Genomic DNA, 22,477 nt, shown 5'->3' on the forward strand with positions numbered 1-22,477 from the left:
CTAATGTATCAGCTGTGGGGTGGTATAATGTAGGCAGGGTTTATGTCTAATGTATCAGCTGTGGGGTGGTATAATGTAGGCAGGGTTTATGTCTAATGTATCAGCTGTGGGGTGGTATAATGTAGGCAGGGTTTATGTCTAATGTATCAGCTGTGGGGTGGTATAATGTAGGCAGGGTTTATGTCTAATGTATCAGCTGTGGGGTGGTATAATGTAGGCAGGGTTTATGTCTAATGTATCAGCTGTGGGGTGGTATAATGTAGGCAGGGTTTATGTCTAATGTATCAGCTGTGGGGTGGTATAATGTAGGCAGGGTTTATGTCTAATGTATCAGCTGTGGGGTGGTATAATGTAGGCAGGGTTTATGTCTAATGTATCAGCTGTGGGGTGGTATAATGTAGGCAGGGTTTATGTCTAATGTATCAGCTGTGGGGTGGTATAATGTAGGCAGGGTTTATTGTCTAATGTATCAGCTGTTGAGGTGGTATAATGTAGGCAGGGTTTATGTCTAATGTATCAGCTGTGGGGTGGTATAATGTAGGCAGGGTTTATGTCTAATGTATCAGCTGTGGGGTGGTATAATGTAGGCAGGGTTTATGTCTAATGTATCAGCTGTGGGGTGGTATAATGTAGGCAGGGTTTATGTCTAATGTATCAGCTGTGTGGTGGTGGTATAATGTAGGCAGGGTTTATGTCTAATGTATCAGCTGTGGGGTGGTATAATGTAGGCAGGGTTTATGTCTAATGTATCAGCTGTGGGGTGGTATAATGTAGGCAGGGTTTATGTCTAATGTATCAGCTGTGAGGTGGTATAATGTAGGCAGGGTTTATGTCTAATGTATCAGCTGTGGGGTGGTATAATGTAGGCAGGGTTTATGTCTAATGTATCAGCTGTGGAGGTGGTATAATGTAGGCAGGGTTTATGTCTAATGTATCAGCTGTGGGGTGGTATAATGTAGGCAGGGTTTATGTCTAATGTATCAGCTGTGGGGTGGTATAATGTAGGCAGGGTTTATGTCTAATGTATCAGCTGTGGGGTGGTATAATGTAGGCAGGGTTTATGTCTAATGTATCAGCTGTGGGGTGGTATAATGTAGGCAGGGTTTATGTCTAATGTATCAGCTGTGTGGGGTGGTATAATGTAGGCAGGGTTTATGTCTAATGTATCAGCTGTGTGGGGTGGTATAATGTAGGCAGGGTTTATGTCTAATGTATCAGCTGTGAGGTGGTATAATGTAGGCAGGGTTTATGTCTAATGTATCAGCTGTGAGGTGGTATAATGTAGGCAGGGTTTATGTCTAATGTATCAGCTGTGGGGTGATATAATGTAGGGCAGGGTTTATGTCTAATGTATCAGCTGTGGGGTGGTATAATGTAGGCAGGGTTTATGTCTAATGTATCAGCTGTGGGGTGGTATAATGTAGGCAGGGTTTATGTCTAATGTATCAGCTGTGGGGTGGTATAATGTAGGCAGGGTTTATGTCTAATGTATCAGCTGTGGTGGTGGTATAATGTAGGCAGGGTTTATGTCTAATGTATCAGCTGTGAGGTGGTATAATGTATGTATGTTTGTGTCCTCAGCTGTGGGGTGGTATAATGTAGGCAGGGTTTATGTCTAATGTATCAGCTGTGTGGAGGTGGTATAATGTAGGCAGGGTTTATGTCTAATGTATCAGCTGTGAGGTGGTATAATGTAGGCAGGGTTTATGTCTAATGTATCAGCTGTGGAGGTGGTATAATGTAGGCAGGGTTTATGTCTATTGTATCAGCTGTGGGGTGGTATAATGTAGGCAGGGTTTATGTCTAATGTATCAGCTGTGGGGTGATATAATGTAGGCAGGGTTTATGTCTAATGTAATCAGCTGTGGTGGTGGTATAATGTAGGCAGGGTTTATGTCTAATGTATCAGCTGTGAGGTGGTATAATGTATGTATTGTTTGTGTCCTCAGCTGTGGGGTGGTATAATGTAGGCAGGGTTTATGTCTAATGTATCAGCTGTGGGGTGGTATAATGTAGGCAGGGTTTATGTCTAATGTATCAGCTGTGGGGTGGTATAATGTAGGCAGGGTTTATGTCTAATGTATCAGCTGTGAGGTGGTATAATGTATGTATTGTTTGTGTCCTCAGCTGTGGGGTGGTAGGCAGGGTTTATGTCTAATGTATCAGCTGTGGTGGTGGTATAATGTAGGCAGGGTTTATGTCTAATGTATCAGCTGTGGGGTGGTATAATGTATGTATTGTTTGTGTCCTCAGCTGTGGGGTGGTATAATGTAGGCAGGGTTTATGTCTAATGTATCAGCTGTGGTGGTGGTATAATGTAGGCAGGGTTTATGTCTAATGTATCAGCTGTGAGGTGGTATAATGTATGTATTGTTTGTGTCCTCAGCTGTGGTGGTGGTATAATGTAGGCAGGGTTTATGTCTAATGTATCAGCTGTGGGGTGGTATAATGTATGTATTGTTTGTGTCCTCAGCTGTGGAAGTGGAGTTCGTAGATGAAAATATTGGCTGGTCAGCAAAGGCAACCAAGGTGAACATCATAAAAAATGTAAGTAATTTTATCACCACAGTCAGTTTTATAGTTGTATTAATTGTATGACAGCAACCTAAAGGTTTACTGAAGGAGAGATATCAATCACTATTGATCCTGCTGTAGTTGTATTAATTGTATGACAACAACCTAAAGGTTTACTGAAGGAGAGATATCAATCACTATTGATCCTGCTGTAGTTGTATTAATTGTATGACAGCAACCTAAAGGTTTACTGAAGGAGAGATATCAATCACTATTGATCCTGCTGTAGTTGTATTAATTGTATGACAACAACCTAAAGGTTTACTGAAGGAGAGATATCACAATCACTATTGATCCTGCTGTAGTTGTATTAATTGTATGACAAGCAACCTAAAGGTTTACTGAAGGAGAGATATCAATCACTATTGATCCTGCTGTAGTTGTATTAATTGTATGACAGCAACCTAAAGGTTTACTGAAGGAGAGATATCAATCACTATTGATCCTGCTGTAGTTGTATTAATTGTATGACAGCAACCTAAAGGTTTACTGAAGGAGAGATATCAATCACTATTGATCCTGCTGTAGTTGTATTAATTGTATGACAAGCAACCTAAAGGTTTACTGAAGGAGAGATATCAATCACTATTGATCCTGCTGTAGTTGTATTAACTAGGAAGTCCATTGTAGTTGTATTAATTGTATGAAAGCAACCTTCACTGTAAGAGAGATATCAATCACTATTGACCTGCTGCACATATGCCATGTACATGATGATATCTTTTATTTAAGTGTATTGAATGTGAAGTGCCCTCCATATAAAGATCAAGACTTAATGCAAATGTATTCATCAAGATACATGACAAACAGAAGTCCATATAGCTGTATAACTTCATGTACAGAGAGAATACAGGTATGTCATGTACAGAGATAATAAAGGTATGTCATGTACAGAGATAATAAAGGTAGGTCATGTACAGAGAGAATAAAGGTATGTCATGTACAGAGAGAATAAAGGTAGGTCATGTACAGAGAGAATAAATAGGGTCATGTACAAAGATAATAAAGGTAGGTCATGTACAGAGAGAATAAAGGTAGGTCAGTACAGAGATAATAAAGGTAGGTCATGTACAGAGATAATAAAGGTATGTACATGTACAGAGAGAATAAAGGTAGGTCATGTACAGAGAGAATAAAGGTAGGTCATGTACAGAGAGAATAAAGGTAGGTCATGTACAGAGAGATAAATTAAAGGTAGGTCATGTACAGAGATAATAAAGGTAGGTCATGTACAGAGATAATAAAGGTAGGTCATGTACAAAGATAATAAAGGTATGTCATGTACAGAGATAATAAAGGTAGGTCATGTACAGAGAGATTAAAGGTAGGTCATGTACAGAGAGAATAAAGGTAGGTCATGTACAGAGAGAATAAAGGTAGGTCATGTACAGAGAGAATAAAAGTATAGGTCATGTACAGAGATAATAAAGGTAGGTCATGTACAGAGATAATAAAGGTAGGTCATGTACAGAGATAATAAAGGTAGGTCATGTACAGAGATAATAAAGGTAGGTCATGTACAGAGAGAATAAAGGTAGGTCATGTACAGAGAGAATAAAGGTAGGTCATGTACAGAGAGAATAAAGGTAGGTCATGTACAGAGAGAATAAAAAGGTAGGTCATGTACAGAGATAATAAAGGTAGGTCATGTACAGAGAGAATAAAGGTAGGTCATGTACAGAGAGAATAAAGGTAGGTCATGTACAGAGAGAATAAAGGTAGGTCATGTACAGAGAGAATAAAGGTAGGTCATGTACAGAGAGAAATCATAAAAGTCATGTACAGAGAGAATAAAGGTAGGTCATGTACAGAGAGAATAAAGGTAGGTCATGTACAGAGAGAATAAAGGTAGGTCATGTACAGAGATAATAAAGGTAGGTCATGTACAGAGATAATAAAAGGTATGTACAGAGAATGTACAAGAGAGAATAAAGGTAGGTCATGTACAGAGAGAATAAAGGTAGGTCATGTACAGAGAGAATAAAGGTAGGTCATGTACAGAGAGAATAAAGGTAGGTCATGTACAGAGATAATAAAGGTAGGTCATGTACAGAGAGAATAAAGGTAGGTCATGTACAGAGAGAATAAAGGTAGGTCATGTACAGAGATAATAAAGGTAGGTCATGTACAGAGAGAATAAAGGTAGGTCATGTACAGAGAGAATAAAGGTAGGTCATGTACAGAGATAATAAAGGTAGGTCATGTACAGAGAGAATAAAGGTAGGTCATGTACAGAGAGAATAATAAAGGTAGGTCATGTACAGAGAATAAAAAGTAGTAAGTAGTATGTACAGAGATAATAAAGGTAGGTCATGTACAGAGAGAATAAAGGTAGGTCATGTACAGAGAGAATAAAGGTAGGTCATGTACAGAGAGAATAAAGGTATGTCATGTACAGAGAGAATAAAGGTATGTCATGTACAGAGAGAATAAAGGTAGGTCATGTACAGAGAGAATAAAGGTAGGTCATGTACAGAGAGAATAAAGGTAGGTCATGTACAGAGAGAATAAAGGTAGGTCATGTACAGAGAGAATAAAGGTAGGTCATGTACAGAGAGAATAAAGGTAGGTCATGTACAGAGATAATAAAGGTATGTCATGTATAGAGAGAATAAAGGTATGTCATGTACAGAGATAATAAAGGTAGGTCATGTACAGAGATAATAAAGGTAGGTCATGTACAGAGAGAATAAAGGTAGGTCATGTACAGAGATAATAAAGGTAGGTCATGTACAGAGAGAATAAAGGTAGGTCATGTACAAGAGAGAGAATAAAGGTAGGTCATGTACAGAGAGAATAAAGGTAGGTCATGTACAGAGAGAATAAAGGTATGTCATGTACAGAGAGAATAAAGGTAGGTCATGTACAGAGATAATAAAGGTAGGTCATGTACAGAGAGAATAAAGGTAGGTCATGTACAGAGAGAATAAAGGTAGGTCATGTACAGAGATAATAAAGGTATGTCATGTACAGAGAGAATAAAGGTAGGTCATGTACAGAGAGAATAAAGGTAGGTCATGTACAGAGAGAATAAAGGTAGGTCATGTACAGAGAGAATAAAGGTAGGTCATGTACACAGAGAAATAAAGGTAGTCATACAGAGAGAATAAAGGTAGGTCATGTACAGAGATAATAAAGGTAGGTCATGTACAGAGATAATAAAGGTAGGTCATGTCATGTACAGAGAGAATAAAGGTAGGTCATGTACAGAGAGAATAATAAAGAGAATAAGGTAGTCATGTACAGAGAGATAATAAAGGTAGGTCATGTACAGAGAGAATAAAGGTAGGTCATGTACAGAGATAAATAAAGGTAGGTCATGTACAGAGAGAATAAAGGTAGGTCATGTACAGAGAGAATAAAGGTAGGTCATGTACAGAGAGAATAAAGGTATGTCATGTACAGAGAGAATAAAGGTAGGTCATGTACATAAAGGTACATGTACAGAGATAATAAAGGTAGGTCATGTACAGAGATAATAAAGGTAGGTCATGTACAGAGAGAATAAAGGTAGGTCATGTACAGAGAGAATAAAGGTAGGTCATGTACAGAGAGAATAAAGGTAGGTCATGTACAGAGATAATAAAGGTAGGTCATGTACAGAGAAATAGATCATGTAAGGAATAAAGGTAGGTCATGTACAGAGAGAATAAAGGTAGGTCATGTACAGAGAGAATAAAGGTAGGTCATGAGAGAATAAAGGTAGGTCATGTACAGAGAGAATAAAGGTAGGTCATGTACAGAGAGAATAAAGGTAGGTCATGTACAGAGAGAATAAAGGTAGGTCATGTACAGAGAGAATAAAGGTATGTAAGAAATAAAGGAGTCATGTACAGAGAGAATAAAGGTAGGTCATGTACAGAGAGAATAAAGGTAGGTCATGTACAGAGAGAATAAAGGTAGGTCATGTACAGAGTAAGGAGGTCATGTACAGAGATAATAAAGGTAGGTCATGTACAGAGAGAATAAAGGTAGGTCATGTACAGAGATAATAAAGGTAGTCATGTTACAGAGATAATAAAGGTAGGTCATGTACAGAGATAATAAAGGTAGGTCATGTACAGAGATAATAAAGGTAGGTCATGTACAGAGAAATAAAGGTAGGTCATGTACAGAGAGAATAAAGGTAGGTCATGTAAAGAGATGAATAAAGGGTATGTACATGTACAGAGAGAATAAAGGTAGGTCATGTACAGAGAGAATAAAGGTAGTCATGTACAGAGAGAATAAAGGTAGGTCATGTACAGAGAGAATAAAGGTAGGTCATGTACAGAGAGAATAAAGGTAGGTCATGTACAGAGAGAATAAAGGTAGGTCATGTACAGAGAGAATAAAGGTAGGTCATGTACAGAGATAATAAAGGTAGGTCATGTACAGAAATAAGGAGTCATGTACAGAGAGAATAAAGTAGGTCATGTACAGAGATAATAAAGGTATGTCATGTACAGAGAGAATAAAGGTAGGTCATGTACAGAGAGAATAAAGGTAGGTCATGTACAGAGAGAATAAAGGTAGGTCATGTACAGAGAGAATAAAGGTAGGTCATGTACAGAGAGAATAAAGGTATGTCATGTACAGAGAGAGAATAAAGGTAGGTCATGTACAGAGATAATAAAGGTAGGTCATGTACAGAGAGAATAAAGGTAGGTCATGTACAGAGATAATAAAGGTAGGTCATGTACAGAGAGAATAAAGGTAGGTCATGTACAGAGAATAAAGGTAGTCATGTACAGAGAGATAATAAAGGTAGGTCATGTACAGAGATAATAAAGGTAGGTCATGTACAGAGAGAATAAAGGTAGGTCATGTACAGAGAGAATAAAGGTAGGTCATGTACAGAGATAATAAAGGTAGGTCATGTACAGAGATAATAAAGGTAGGTCATGTACAGAGAGAATAAAGGTAGGTCATGTACAGAGAGAATAAAGGTAGGTCATGTACAGAGAGAATAAAGGTAGGTCATGTATAGAGATAATAAAGGTAGGTCATGTACAGAGAGAATAAAGGTAGGTCATGGTACAGAGAGAATAAAGGTAGGTCATGTACAGAGAGAATAAAGGTAGGTCATGTACAGAGAGAATAAAGGTAGGTCATGTACAGAGATAATAAAGGTAGGTCATGTACAGAGAGAATAAAGGTATGTCATGTACAGAGATAATAAAGGTAGGTCATGTACAGAGATAATAAAGGTAGGTCATGTACAGAGAGAATAAAGGTAGGTCATGTACAGAGATAATAAAGGTATGTCATGTACAGAGATAATAAAGGTAGGTCATGTACAGAGAGAATAAAGGTAGGTCATGTACAGAGAGAATAAAGGTATGTCATGTACAGAGAGAATAAAGGTAGGTCATGTACAGAGAGAATAAAGGTATGTCATGTACGTAGAGAATAAAGGTATGTCATGTACAGAGAGAATAAAGGTATGTCATGTACAGAGATAATAAAGGTAGGTCATGTACAGAGAGAATAAAGGTAGGTCATGTACAGAGAGAATAAAGGTAGGTCATGTACAGAGATAATAAAGGTATGTCATGTACAGAGATAATAAAGGTAGGTCATGTACAGAGAGAATAAAGGTAGGTCATGTACAGAGAGATAATAAAGGTAGGTCATGTACAGAGAGAATAAAGGTAGGTCATGTACAGAGAGAATAAAGGTAGGTCATGTACAGAGAGAATAAAGGTAGGTCATGTACAGAGAGAATAAAGGTAGGTCATGTACAGAGAGAATAAAGGTAGGTCATGTACAGAGAGAATAAAGGTAGGTCATGTACAGAGAGAATAAAGGTAGGTCATGTACAGAGAGAATAAAGGTATGTCATGTACAGAGATAATAAAGGTAGGTCATGTACAGAGAGAATAAAGGTAGGTCATGTACAGAGAGAATAAAGGTAGGTCATGTACAGAGAGAATAAAGGTAGGTCATGTACAGAGATAATAAAGGTATGTCATGTACAGAGAGAATAAAGGTAGGTCATGTACAGAGATAATAAAGGTAGGTCATGTACAGAGAGAATAAAGGTAGGTCATGTACAGAGAGAATAAAGGTAGGTCATGTACAGAGAGAATAAAGGTAGTCATGTACAGAGATAATAAAGGTAGGTCATGTACAGAGATAATAAAGGTAGGTCATGTACAGAGATAATAAAGGTAGGTCATGTACAGAGATAATAAAGGTAGGTCATGTACAGAGATAATAAAGGTAGGTCATGTACAGAGAGAATAAAGGTAGGTCATGTACAGAGAGAATAAAGGTAGGTCATGTACAGAGATAATAAAGGTAGGTCATGTACAGAGAGAATAAAGGTAGGTCATGTACAGAGATAATAAAGGTAGGTCATGTACAGAGAGAATAAAGGTAGGTCATGTACAGAGAGAATAAAGGTAGGTCATGTACAGAGAGAATAAAGGTAGGTCATGTACAGAGAGAATAAAGGTAGGTCATGTACAGAGAGAATAAAGGTAGGTCATGTACAGAGATAATAAAGGTAGGTCATGTACAGAGATAATAAAGGTAGGTCATGTACAGAGAGAATAAAGGTAGGTCATGTACAAAGATAATAAAGGTAGGTCATGTACAGAGAGAATAAAGGTAGGTCATGTACAGAGATAATAAAGGTAGGTCATGTACAGAGATAATAAAGGTAGGTCATGTACAGAGAGAATAAAGGTAGGTCATGTACAGAGATAATAAAGGTAGGTCATGTACAGAGAGAATAAAGGTAGGTCATGTACAGAGATAATAAAGGTAGGTCATGTACAGAGAGAATAAAGGTAGGTCATGTACAGAGATAATAAAGGTAGGTCATGTACAGAGATAATAAAGGTAGGTCATGTACAGAGATAATAAAGGTAGGTCATGTACAGAGATAATAAAGGTAGGTCATGTACAGAGAGAATAAAGGTAGGTCATGTACAGAGATAATAAAGGTAGGTCATGTCAGTACAGAGAGATAATAAAGGTAGGTCATGTACAGAGATAATAAAGGTAGGTCATGTACAGAGATAATAAAGGTAGGTCATGTACAGAGATAATAAAGGTAGGTCATGTACAGAGAGAATAAAGGTAGGTCATGTACAGAGATAATAAAGGTAGGTCATGTACAGAGATAATAAAGGTAGGTCATGTACAGAGAGAATAAAGGTAGGTCATGTACAGAGAGAATAAAGGTAGGTCATGTACAGAGATAATAAAGGTAGGTCATGTACAGAGATAATAAAGGTAGGTCATGTATAGAGAGAATAAAGGTAGGTCATGTACAGAGAGAATAAAGGTAGGTCATGTACAGAGAGAATAAAGGTATGTCATGTACAGAGATAATAAAGGTATGTCATGTACAGAGAGAATAAAGGTAGGTCATCATGTACAGAGAGAATAAAGGTAGGTCATGTACAGAGAGAATAAAGGTATATCATGTACAGAGAGAATAAAGGTAGGTCATGTACAGAGAAATAAGTAGTAGATATAAAGGTAGGTCATGTACAGAGAAATAAAGGTAGGTCATGTACAGAGAAATAAATGGTATGTCATGTACAGAGAGTAATAAAGGTAGGTCATGTACAGAGAAATAAAGGTAGGTCATGTACAGAGATAATAAAGGTAGGTCATGTACAGAGAGAATAAAGGTAGGTCATGTACAGAGAGAATAAAGGTAGGTCATGTACAGAGAGAATAAAGGTAGGTCATGTACAGAGAGAATAAAGGTAGGTCATGTACAGAGAGAATAAAGGTAGGTCATGTACAGAGAGAATAAAGGTAGGTCATGTACAGAGATAATAAAGGTAGGTCATGTACAGAGATAATAAAGGTAGGTCATGTACAGAGAGAATAAAGGTAGGTCATGTACAGAGAGAATAAAGGTAGGTCATGTACAGAGAGAATAAAGGTAGGTCATGTACAAAGATAATAAAGGTAGGTCATGTACAGAGAGAATAAAGGTAGGTCATGTACAGAGATAATAAAGGTAGGTCATGTACAGAGATAATAAATGTAGGTCATGTATAGAGAGAATAAAGGTAGGTCATGTACAGAGAGAATAAAGGTAGGTCATGTACAGAGATAATAAAGGTATGTCATGTACAGAGAGAATAAAGGTAGGTCATGTACAGAGATAAATAAAGGTAGGTCATGTACAGAGATAATAAAGGTAGGTCATGTACAGAGAGAATAAAGGTAGGTCATGTACAGAGAGAATAAAGGTAGGTCATGTACAGAGAGAATAAAGGTAGGTCATGTACAGAGAGAATAAAGGTATATCATGTACAGAGATAATAAATGTATGCCATGTACAGAGATAATAAAGGTATGTCATGTACAGAGAGAATAAAGGTAGGTCATGTACAGAGATAATAAAGGTAGGTCATGTACAGAGAGAATAAAGGTAGGTCATGTACAGAGAGAATAAATGTATGTCATGTACAGAGAGAATAAAGGTAGGTCATGTACAGAGAGAATAAAGGTAGGTCATGTACAGAGAGAATAAAGGTATGTCATGTACAGAGAGAATAAAGGTAGGTCATGTACAGAGATAATAAAGGTAGGTCATGTACAGAGAGAATAAAGGTAGGTCATGTACAGAGAGAATAAAGGTAGGTCATGTACAGAGAGAATAAAGGTATGTCATGTACAGAGAGAATAAAGGTAATGTCATGTACAGAGATAATAAAGGAAGGTCATGTACAGAGAGATTAAAGGTAGGTCATGTATAGAGAGAATAAAGGAAGGTCATATACAGAGAGAATAAAGGTAGCCATGTACAGAGAGAATAAAGGTAGGTCATGTACAGAGATAATAAAGGTATGCCATGTACAGAGATAATAAAGGTAGGTCATGTACAGAGAGATTAAAGGTAGGTCATGTACAGAGATAATAAAGGTAGGTCATATATAGAGAGAATAAAGGTATTTATTGCATTTTTCGCAGTGAAATATAAAAAAAGGGAGAATGAAGGCCCAATGTCTTAGTGTGAATATGCTAAAAAAACACAAAAACCCTGTGTAAGGACTATGAAATTTCCAACTGTTATTTACTGATTATCATGTTGTATTTTAAATATTTATTTTATCTCTGATTCAAATATAATGACTGTTTTTCTAATTTTGCAGCTGAAGTTGCCATGGTTCTCATTCAAAATACACTTAAATTATGAAAATGTGGAAATTTTTGACAAGTTTTTGTCTATCAAACTGTAGAGGGCATCCTTGAACAAACTTAACATTTCATGAGAATATGTATGCACTTCCAATACATCTTAGGAGAAATACAAAGTTTGTTCATGGATGCGCTCTATGGTTTCTAAAACAAAAACTTCGCAAAAAATGGCAAATATTTTCAAAATTTACACATATGCATATTTCGAGTGTTTACCGTGGCAACTGAAACTGCGAAATTAGAGAACTATCTTCACAATTAAATATTAGGAATGTAGTAAATATGTCAAATCCTACAATTTCAATATCAAATATCAGTTGTGAAAATTTGACGGATTTGGGGGCCAAAAAGGGCCCAAATCATATATACTGGTAGTCCTTTACTGTTTTGAAGATAATTTCAATAAATGTTTTGCTCTAGTATCTAATAAATGTATACTTCCATGATATCATTTCTATATCTAATTCTGTTTGATATAGTAGTAAGCATAAGTGATGTTATATTATATATATATCATATCATATTTGTTTTTTGTAGAAACACAAATGGCAAAGAAACGAAAGACAGCCGTCAAGTACTGTGCTCCACCCGAGGTACTTCAAGGTGAGTTAAATATAGAAGTGGGGCATCTGAAACATACTGAAAGAAAAAAACTACTAACAGTAATTTAATGACAAAGTGAGATACAGGGGTTACTTATGGAAAATGTCAAACTTAGATACACTGGTTACCTGGTATTTTGTAGCCCTTATAATACTCTACACTAATCAACTTATCACACTAAAGAAAACTGTTCAATACCAGAATTACCCTTTTACAGACTTTAGCGCTGTACATGAATTATTGCTTCAAAGAATTGCAAAAAGCGTTTATAAAACAATAAAACTATCACTAAAATAATTATATTTACAGTACTACAGTGTCGGTATAGAATATCTGTTTTCTTGTAGCATCAGGGATCCAGCAAGGTAGCTTCCCTGACCAAAAACGTCCTGTACTAAAAGCATCAAGGATGAAGAAACAGGGCAGTGGAGGTAACCATTCAGACATACTATAGGTACCATTTTAGGTACTGTAATACTTCATCCTGATGGATCTAAGGTGATCTTATGTCATTCTATATCCCTCGGTCATATTTCAACAATTGACTTCTTCGAGTCATGCCAAAGGAGGTCTGAGGGGCAGATTTGAACAGGCAAATGTCTGTTTTGGTATAAAGCAAGTTCTTCTCTGTAATTATTAGTTCACCTGGTCTGAAGGTGCCCAACGTCCGTTGTCCGTTCGTCCATCCGTCAACAATTGACTTCTTCATAACGGCTGGTCAGAATTTAACAAAATTTAAGTGGTAGCATCCTTATGGCGTACTGACTTAAAATTGTACAAATGCTCGGGCTGCCCCTCAGGGGCCTGAGGAATGGGGCCAAAAGGGTCTATTTAGCTATTTACTTATAAACAACTTTTTCTTTGAAACTAAGCATTTGATACCACTCATATTGCATTGGTAGCATCCTTTTGGAGTGGGGTTTCAAAATTGTACAAATGGTGGGCCATTTTGCTATTTCAAATTGTAAGATTTTTTTATAATAATTACTATGTAAACCAGGTGAGCGATACAGTCCCTCTGGGCCACTTGTTATAGATATCACTCACATTTTTGCACCTTCAGTAAAGATAGGGATTGAGCGATATACTACAAATATAATGTGGCTTAATCAGATGGGTAAGACCAAAAAGGTCAATTTAAATACATTTGCAATGAAATGACTTAAAAAATATCAAAGCTAAAAAAATAATAAAGCTAAGAAATGGTTATAGCTCAAATTTGATAGTTGTTGTTGATATATAGCTATGGGAGAGGGATTCAGAATATGGAAAAGGTGGGTTGTACCATCCAGGAGTGATTCATAGGGATAGGCCCACGGAAACTTCAACAAATTATGTGTAATGAGAATTGAATTTGTGTTTTACAGGTTTCCTTGTGCAAAGCATGCCATCACATACCAGCACTGTTACGACAGGGCCAAGTATCAGTCACTTCGGACTTAATACAGCGGATCAACTCCCCCAGCTCATTGTGAAGAAAGAGCCAACAGACACATACGAAGGAGCATGCGGTTACCAAAGCAACAGCAGCTCTATGTTTTCTGCTGGAGAGGAAGTCACCAGTCTACTGACCAGAGGTCAAGACCCCAATCTTCAGTCTATGTCTGACAACAGATCTGATCAAGCCATGTTTCCCTCGGTATCCCTTCTTCTGCCTAGTGGATCTGATGGTTCAGACAGGGAGGTTTCCATGGAGACCACTAGGCCTGCATCTTCTTCTGGTTCAGCAACAAATATTGGAGCAAACAATTATTCCCAAACAGATCAGCTGAGGATTCAAAAAATCAAGCAGGATCTGAAGGCTGGATGTCCAGGACAACCTGAAGGCCAGAAGGAGCTAAACCAAGTACAGGGCATGGATGACAATACATTGGCTACACTTCTTCAAAACTTGCAACAAGCAGTCTTACAAAATGCTGGGAACCAGCAGAACTCACGGCTAACATTTCAGGGTGATGAGCTGAACCCACCAATGTACTCTATTAGTTCTAGCATTGGAGGTAGGGACAGCACACCAGCCCAGGTCCCATTCCCAGCACGGCAAACCTTCAACCCAAGTCTCCAGACAACAACACAAGATATCCAGAACTTGTTAGATTCCCAGTATACATATACTGATTACCAGGATGTGACAGAGGCTGGTGACCTGGAGACAGATGGGGCATCCCCCCAGGCTCCCGGGGCTGTCGAGCTTGTGTGGCAGCCGAAAAAACACTCCAGTGAGGTCCTTTCTGATACAGATGTTGACGGTGATGAGGAATACCACAACAACTTAACCTCAGACAGCACAGAGGATGGTCCAAAACCAGAGGTTGTTAGGGCTGTGGCTGTTTTTGTGGAGAGCACACCAGCTTCTAGTGAACTGGCTAAAATAGTGAATACCTGTGACTCTTGTAACAAGACTAAATCATCAGAAAGTGTTGAAAATAGATCAAGCGCTGAGAAACATTTATTGGAGAATGAAGCAGATGACCTGGAGACAGACTCATGTGACCAGACCGATCCCAATACACATCAACAGATAGGGTCCAAGGAGAAAGTGATCACAAAGTCACCAACAGAGGGTGCTCTACCTCTCAAAAAACACATCAAACCTCAAGACAATATCAGTGAACGTCTGAATAAGCTGGTATTATGATACTGAGCAGACAATGCTGAACTTATTCCGGTTACTTTGTGGATGTTTATTTTCCTGTAAGATATTTTATCTGGTGCAGCTTATTAAATGTGACTGCATGGCTGTGGAGCTGTAATCACAGATTTTATGTGTGTGTGTGTTTTAATCAATTGACAAGAGATAATCGTGTTATCAAGTCAATATGATGGGATCATTATTGGTGAGTTTGAGGGTACTTGTTATTGAACAATTTCGTGGACTTTATGGCCATTCCTGGGTAAAAGTAATTTTATACCTAGATTATTGTGGCCTTTCCAGGGTATAAGTAGTTTTATACATAGTGTCTTATGGCCTTTTCTGGGTATTAGTAATTCTGTACCTAGTGTCTTATGGTTTGTGTAAGACCTATCATAGAACTGTCTATGATTAGCTGTATACAGTGACTGATGTTAGATCTTTACTGTAAAATATTATTGGAGTATGTGTAATAGACATGTAAATATTATATTCTGTAAGAGTTATGCCCCTTAATTTCTTGAGACACTGTTACCAATGAAACATACTTGTGCAAAAATCTTGATGTAATTCAACAGATTGTTTTAATTTTATTTGTCAATGATTATATCTTTAAGTCTCTCAATTTGTAATGTACATACATATTGTATTTCTTCATTTGCATAATCATGAAATCAATTCCATGCAAGCACTTGTAATCAATAGTGAAAATTTGAATTTGAGATGGTGATTTGTAAATACATTAGCCAGGAGTATTTAATATTCAATACAATACTCTACACTTGCTTTAACTTGAGAACAACATATTAATTATGATAGTCTGTCATAAAAATGAATTGCTTTCATGTACAAGAGTAAAAAGTCATACTCATGTTTTCCTTAAAATAAAAATAACTGAAGATTCATCAGATGGTTCAACTTGTGTAACCAGTTAGATGCTAAAGCCTCATTTAGTGTCTACTTTGTGCTTCTGGCTGACCCAGAGGGGTGGGGCCAAAAGGGGTCAAAATGACTAAAATTTCAACAATCTTCTAATCAGAATCCACAGATTTGACAAAACCAAATACTCTTCATAGATTGAAAGGTTTAAAGGCCCTTTACAAAAAGTGTGAATTTCATAGTCCTGGGGTCTCAGATTTTTCCCTGGGGAGGAGGTCAAATTAACTATAGTTTAATTTGGGAAAACACATTTTATGAACATTATTTGCTCAATTTTCACAGGAAATGTAATTTTGGATAAAACTATTAGTCAAAGATAGCAATTTAACATCATATGATCCTTATAGGTCCTGGCAGACCTCCAGGAGCAACAGGGGTGGCACCAAAAGGAGTCCAAATAGCTAAAATTTCAAAACTCTTCTGAATTCACAGATGTTATAGAATCAAATACTTTTCATAGATTAAAAGGTCAAAATTGATAAAATCACTGACTGACTTCAAGATTCTGAATCCAAAACTCATGTGATCGTTAAGGTCCATGGGCTTCTTGTTTAGCATTACTTGTATGAGATTCTTTATGTAAAATCTTACAAAAGGATATGTATAGTCTAGTGTGAGTATATTGATGCACATTAAAGTTATTGTTTGTATGTTGAAAATTCTAGTACTTGAACAACCAAAGGAAAAAACCCAAGGAAACTAATTGGGTTGTCTACCTTTTCCAGATTATCTTAAAAAAGGGGATAAAATTTGTAGAGAAATCAATGAATTTTAGATTCCATACAAAGTATGATTTTAGCTGTACAGCATACTATAATATATTAGTAATAAGTTTTCATGAATGTATTTGTTATACCAGAATGCCTCCACATTCTAAAGCAGCTACTTAAATCTGTTGTTTAAAATCTTATTTGTTTAGCTTTATCCACATTTAATGTTAATTGTCTGTTTATGATAACAGCTTCATTCAATTATAACACAGAATTTGTGTCCTTAGATCCACATTAAACTATAAACACCTTGTGTTGTCCTTAGATCCACATTAAACTATAAACACCTGTGTTAATGTCCATAGATCCACATTAAACTATAAACACCTTGTGTTGTCCTTAGATCCACATTAAACTATAAACACCTTGTGTTAATGTCCATAGATCCACATTAAACTATAAACACCTTGTGTTGTCCTTAGATCCACATTAAACTATAAACACCTTGTGTTGTCCTTAGATCCACATTAAACTATAAACACCTTGTGTTAATGTCCATAGATCCACATTAAACTATAAACACCTTGTGTTGTCCTTAGATCCACATTAAACTATAAACACCTTGTGTTGTCCTTAGATCCACATTAAACTATAAACACCTTGTGTTAATGTCCATAGATCCACATTAAACTATAAACACCTTGTGTTGTCCTTAGATCCACATTAAACTATAAACACCTTGTGTTGTCCTTAGATCCACATTAAACTATAAAAACACCTTGTGTTGTCCTTAGATCCACATTAAACTATAAACACCTTGTGTTGTCCATAGATCCACATTAAACTATAAACACCTTTTGTTGTCCTTAGATCTTAGATCCACATTAAACTATAAACACATTGTGTTAATGTCCTTAGATCCACATTAAACTATAAACACCTTGTGTTAATGTCCTTAGATCCACATTAAACTATAAACACCTTGTGTTGTCCTTACATCCACATTAAACTATAAACACCTTGTGTTGTCCTTAGATCCACATTAAACTATAAACACCTTGTGTTGTCCATAGATCCACATTAAACTATAAACACCTTGTGTTGTCCTTAGATCCACATTAAACTATAAACACCTTGTGTTAATGTCCATAGATCCACATTAAACTATAAATACATTGTGTTGTCCATAGATCCACCTTAAACTATAAACACCTTGTGTTGTCATTAGATCCACATTAAACTATAAACACCTTGTGTTAATGTCCATAGATCCACATTAAACTATAAACACCTTGTGTTGTCCTTAGATCCACATTAAACTATAAACACCTTGTGTTGTCCTTAGATCCACATTAAACTATAAACACCTTGTGTTAATGTCCATAGATCCACATTAAACTATAAACACCTTGTGTTGTCCTTAGATCCACATTAAACTATAAACACCTTGTGTTGTCCTTAGATCCACATTAAACTATAAACACCTTGTGTTGTCCTTAGATCCACATTAAACTATAAACACCTTGTGTTGTCCATAGATCCACATTAAACTATAAACACCTTTTGTTGTCCTTAGATCTTAGATCCACATTAAACTATAAACACATTGTGTTAATGTCCTTAGATCCACATTAAACTATAAACACCTTGTGTTAATGTCCTTAGATCCACATTAAACTATAAACACCTTGTGTTGTCCTTACATCCACATTAAACTATAAACACCTTGTGTTGTCCTTAGATCCACATTAAACTATAAACACCTTGTGTTGTCCATAGATCCACATTAAACTATAAACACCTTGTGTTGTCCTTAGATCCACATTAAACTATAAACACCTTGTGTAATGTCCATAGTCCACATTAACTAATCATGTCCATAGATCCACATTAAACTATAAATACATTGTGTTGTCCATAGATCCACCTTAAACTATAAACACCTTGTGTTGTCATTAGATCCACATTAAACTACTATAAACACCTTGTGTTGTCCTTAGATCCACATTAAACTATAAACACCTTGTGTTGTCCTTAGATCCACATTAAACTATAAACACCTTGTGTTAATGTCCTTAGATCCACATTAAACTATAAACACCTTGTGTTGTCCTTAGATCCACATTAAACTATAAACACCTTGTGTTGTCCTTAGATCCACATTAAACTATAAACACCTTGTGTTGTCCTTAGATCCACATTAAACTATAAACACCTTGTGTTGTCCATAGAGCCACATTAAATTATAAACACCTTGTGTTGTCCTTAGATCCACATTAAACTATAAACACCTTGTGTTGTCCATAGAGCCACATTAAATTATAAACACCTTGTGTTGTCCTTAGATCCACATTAAACTATAAACACCTTGTGTTAATGTCCATAGATCCACATTAACCTATAAATACATTGTGTTGTCCATAGATCCACCTTAAACTATAAACACCTTGTGTTGTCCTTAGATCCACATTAAACTATAAACACCTTGTGTTGTCCTTAGATCCACATTAAACTATAAACACCTTGTGTTAATGTCCTTAGATCCACATTAAACTATAAACACCTTGTGTTGTCCTTAGATCCACATTAAACTATAAACACCTTGTGTTGTCCTTAGATCCACATTAAACTATAAACACCTTGTGTTGTCCTTAGATCCACATTAAACTATAAACACCTTGTGTTGTCCTTAGATCCACATTAAACTATAAACACCTTGTGTTGTCCATAGATCCACATTAAACTATAAACACCTTGTGTTGTCCTTAGATCCACATTAAACTATAAACACCTTGTGTTAATGTCCATAGATCCACATTAAACTATAAATACATTGTGTTGTCCATAGATCCACCTTAAACTATAAACACCTTGTGTTGTCCTTAGATCCACATTAAACTATAAACACCTTGTGTTGTCCTTAGATCCACATTAAACTATAAACACCTTGTGTTGTCCTTAGATCCATATCAAACCCCATAAACACCTTACTTTGTTCCAACTTATATAATGCATTTGGTAGCAAGTCACCTTTATTGTATATAACCATGGACAACTATGATATAAAAAAAAAATACCATGGTCATGCAACTATGATATAAAAAAATACCATGGTCAACTATGATATATAAAAATACCATGGTCAACTATGATATATAAAAATACCATGGTCAACTATGATATAAAAATACCATGGTCAACTATGATATATAAAAATACCATGGTCAACTATGATATAAAAATACCATGGTCAACTATGATATATAAAAATACCATGGTCAACTATGATATAAAAATACCATGGTCAACTATGATATATAAAAATACCATGGTCAACTATGATATAAAAATACCATGGTCAATTATGATATAAAAATACCATGGTCAACTATGATATAAAAATACCATGGTCAACTATAATCTATTAAAACAAGAGGCCCAAAGGGCCTTAACGGTCATCTGACTACCTTGGCAATAGTAAAATTAATTATATATGGTGTCACTTTGTCAGGACCATGTCAGGATCATTTTCAATTTCTTTCAACAAATTTTATTTCAAACAAGAGGCACAAGGGCCTTAACATATAGGAAATTAATTAGATATAGTGTCATGGTAGCCATCTTCGATTTGTGATCAACCAGAGATGTAACAATACTTTGTCGGGCCCATGTCAGGATCATTTCATGCAAGTTTCAGCCAAATCGCACCGGTAGAACTTGAGAAGAAGTTCGAAATATGTTTTCAAGATGGCGGCTGTGGCTGCCATCTTGGGTTTTGTATCAACCTAAAAAATAACAACACTTTGTCAGGACCATGTCAGGATCATTTCATGCAAGTTTCAGTCAAACCGCACCGGTAGAACTTGAGAAGAAGTTCAAAATGTGTTTTCAAGATGGCGGCTGTGGCGGCCATCTTGGATTTCGGATCGACCCGAAAAATAACAACACTTTGTCGGGACCATGTCAGGATCATTTCATGCAAGTTTCAGCCAAATCGCACCGGTAGAACTTGAGAAGAAGTTCAAAATGTGTTTTAAAGATGGCGGCTGTGGCGGCCATCTTGGATTTGGGATCGAGCCGAAAAATAACAACACTTTGTCAGGACCATGTCAGGATCATTTCATGCAAGTTTCAGTCAAATTGCACCAGTAGAACTTGAGAAGAAGTTCAAAATGTGTTTTCAAGATGGCGGCTGTGGTGGCCATCTTGGATTTCGGATCGACCCGAAAAATAACAACACTTTGTCGGGACCATGCCAGGATCATTTCATGCAAGTTTCAGCCAAATCGCACCAGTAGAACTTGAGAAGAAGTTCAAAATGTGTTTTCAAGATGGCGGCTATGGCGGCCATCTTGGATTTGGGATCGACCCGAAAAATAACAACACTTTGTCAGGACCATGTCAGGATCATTTCATGCAATTTTCAGCCAAATCGCACCGGTAGAACTTGAGAAGAAGTTCAAAATGTGTTTTCAAGATGGCGACTGTGGCGGCCATCTTGGATTTCGGATCGACCCGAAAAATAACAACACTTTGTCAGGACCATGTCAGGATCATTTCATGCAAGTTTCAGCCAAATCGCACCAGTAGAACTTGAGAAGAAGTTCAAAATGTGTTTTCAAGATGGCGGCTGTGGCGGCCATCTTGGATTTCGGATCGACCCGAAAAATAACAACACTTTGTCGGGACCATGTCAGGATCATTTCATGCAAGTTTCAGTCAAATCGCACCGGTAGAACTTGAGAAGAAGTTCAAAATGTGTTTTCAAGATGGCGGCTGTGGCGGCCATCTTTGATTTGGGATCGACCCGAAAAATAACAACACTTTGTCGGGACCATGTCAGGATCATTTCATGCAAGTTTCAGCCAAATTGCACTGGTAGAACTTGAGAAGAAGTTCAAAATGTGAAAAGTTAACGCACGGCGGACGGCGCACGGCGCACGGCGGACGGCGCACGGCGGACGGCGGACGGCGGACGACGACGGACGAAACATGATGACTATAGGTCATCCTGACCCTTCGGGTCAGATGACCTAAAAAAAATACCATGGTCAACTATGATATATAAAAAACCCAAAGTACAACTGATATTCAATAATTTTAATAAATAAACAATGTGGTTTACATAAAAAAATAGTAGGATAAAACTAATAACAATCAACATGATGAATATTGTATATAAAATGAATGTAAATAATAACAATGAATTGGTCACAGTCATTTATCACCATGGCAGCCACATGTAATCTGAGAGAGAGGCTTAACAATAATGGTTACCATGGTTACATATATATTTACACCATGGTCATTTATATAATGGATTAGTTTACTGAGGGATTAATTTATATGGGTCAAAATCCTTCACAAATACATACATCACAAAACATTTTGTGTTGAATATTAGTAGATGATTTGATTATATGTATTATTGTTCTAAAGAATTTTAGCTGTCATTGGGTAACATGTTTGTTTTGTACATAAAATCGTAGTATAAATGATTCATTTTTAATTCTACTTTGTATGAAAACTTTTGCTAAATGATGTCATTGATTGATTTTAGTGAAATAGATAAAAATGAATTCTTTGACATGAGTTATTTGTTTATATGTTACATTGTAGATGTTGATTTCCTACTTTGTACCCATGCAACAGGTACATTGTAGATTTCCTACTTTGTACACATGCTACAGGTACATTGTAGATTTCCTACTTTGTACACATGCTACAGGTACATTGTAGATTTCCTACTTTGTACACATGCTACAGGTACATTGTAGATTTCCTATTTTGTACACATGCTAAGGTACATTGTAGATTTCCTACTTTGTACACATGCTACAGGTACATTGTAGATTTCCTACTTTGT

General features: G+C 36.6%; 1 pseudogene; it reads left to right on the plus strand.

The window, feature by feature from the left end:
• The window catches only part of LOC138319780 (uncharacterized), a 43,386-nt pseudogene extending 27,519 nt beyond the window's left edge, over nucleotides 1-15,867 (plus strand).
• The last annotated feature ends 6,610 nt before the right edge of the window (nucleotides 15,868-22,477 follow it).

The sequence above is a fragment of the Argopecten irradians genome, chromosome 3 (genome assembly GCF_041381155.1).
Source record: "Argopecten irradians isolate NY chromosome 3, Ai_NY, whole genome shotgun sequence".
Taxonomy (NCBI): domain Eukaryota; kingdom Metazoa; phylum Mollusca; class Bivalvia; order Pectinida; family Pectinidae; genus Argopecten; species Argopecten irradians.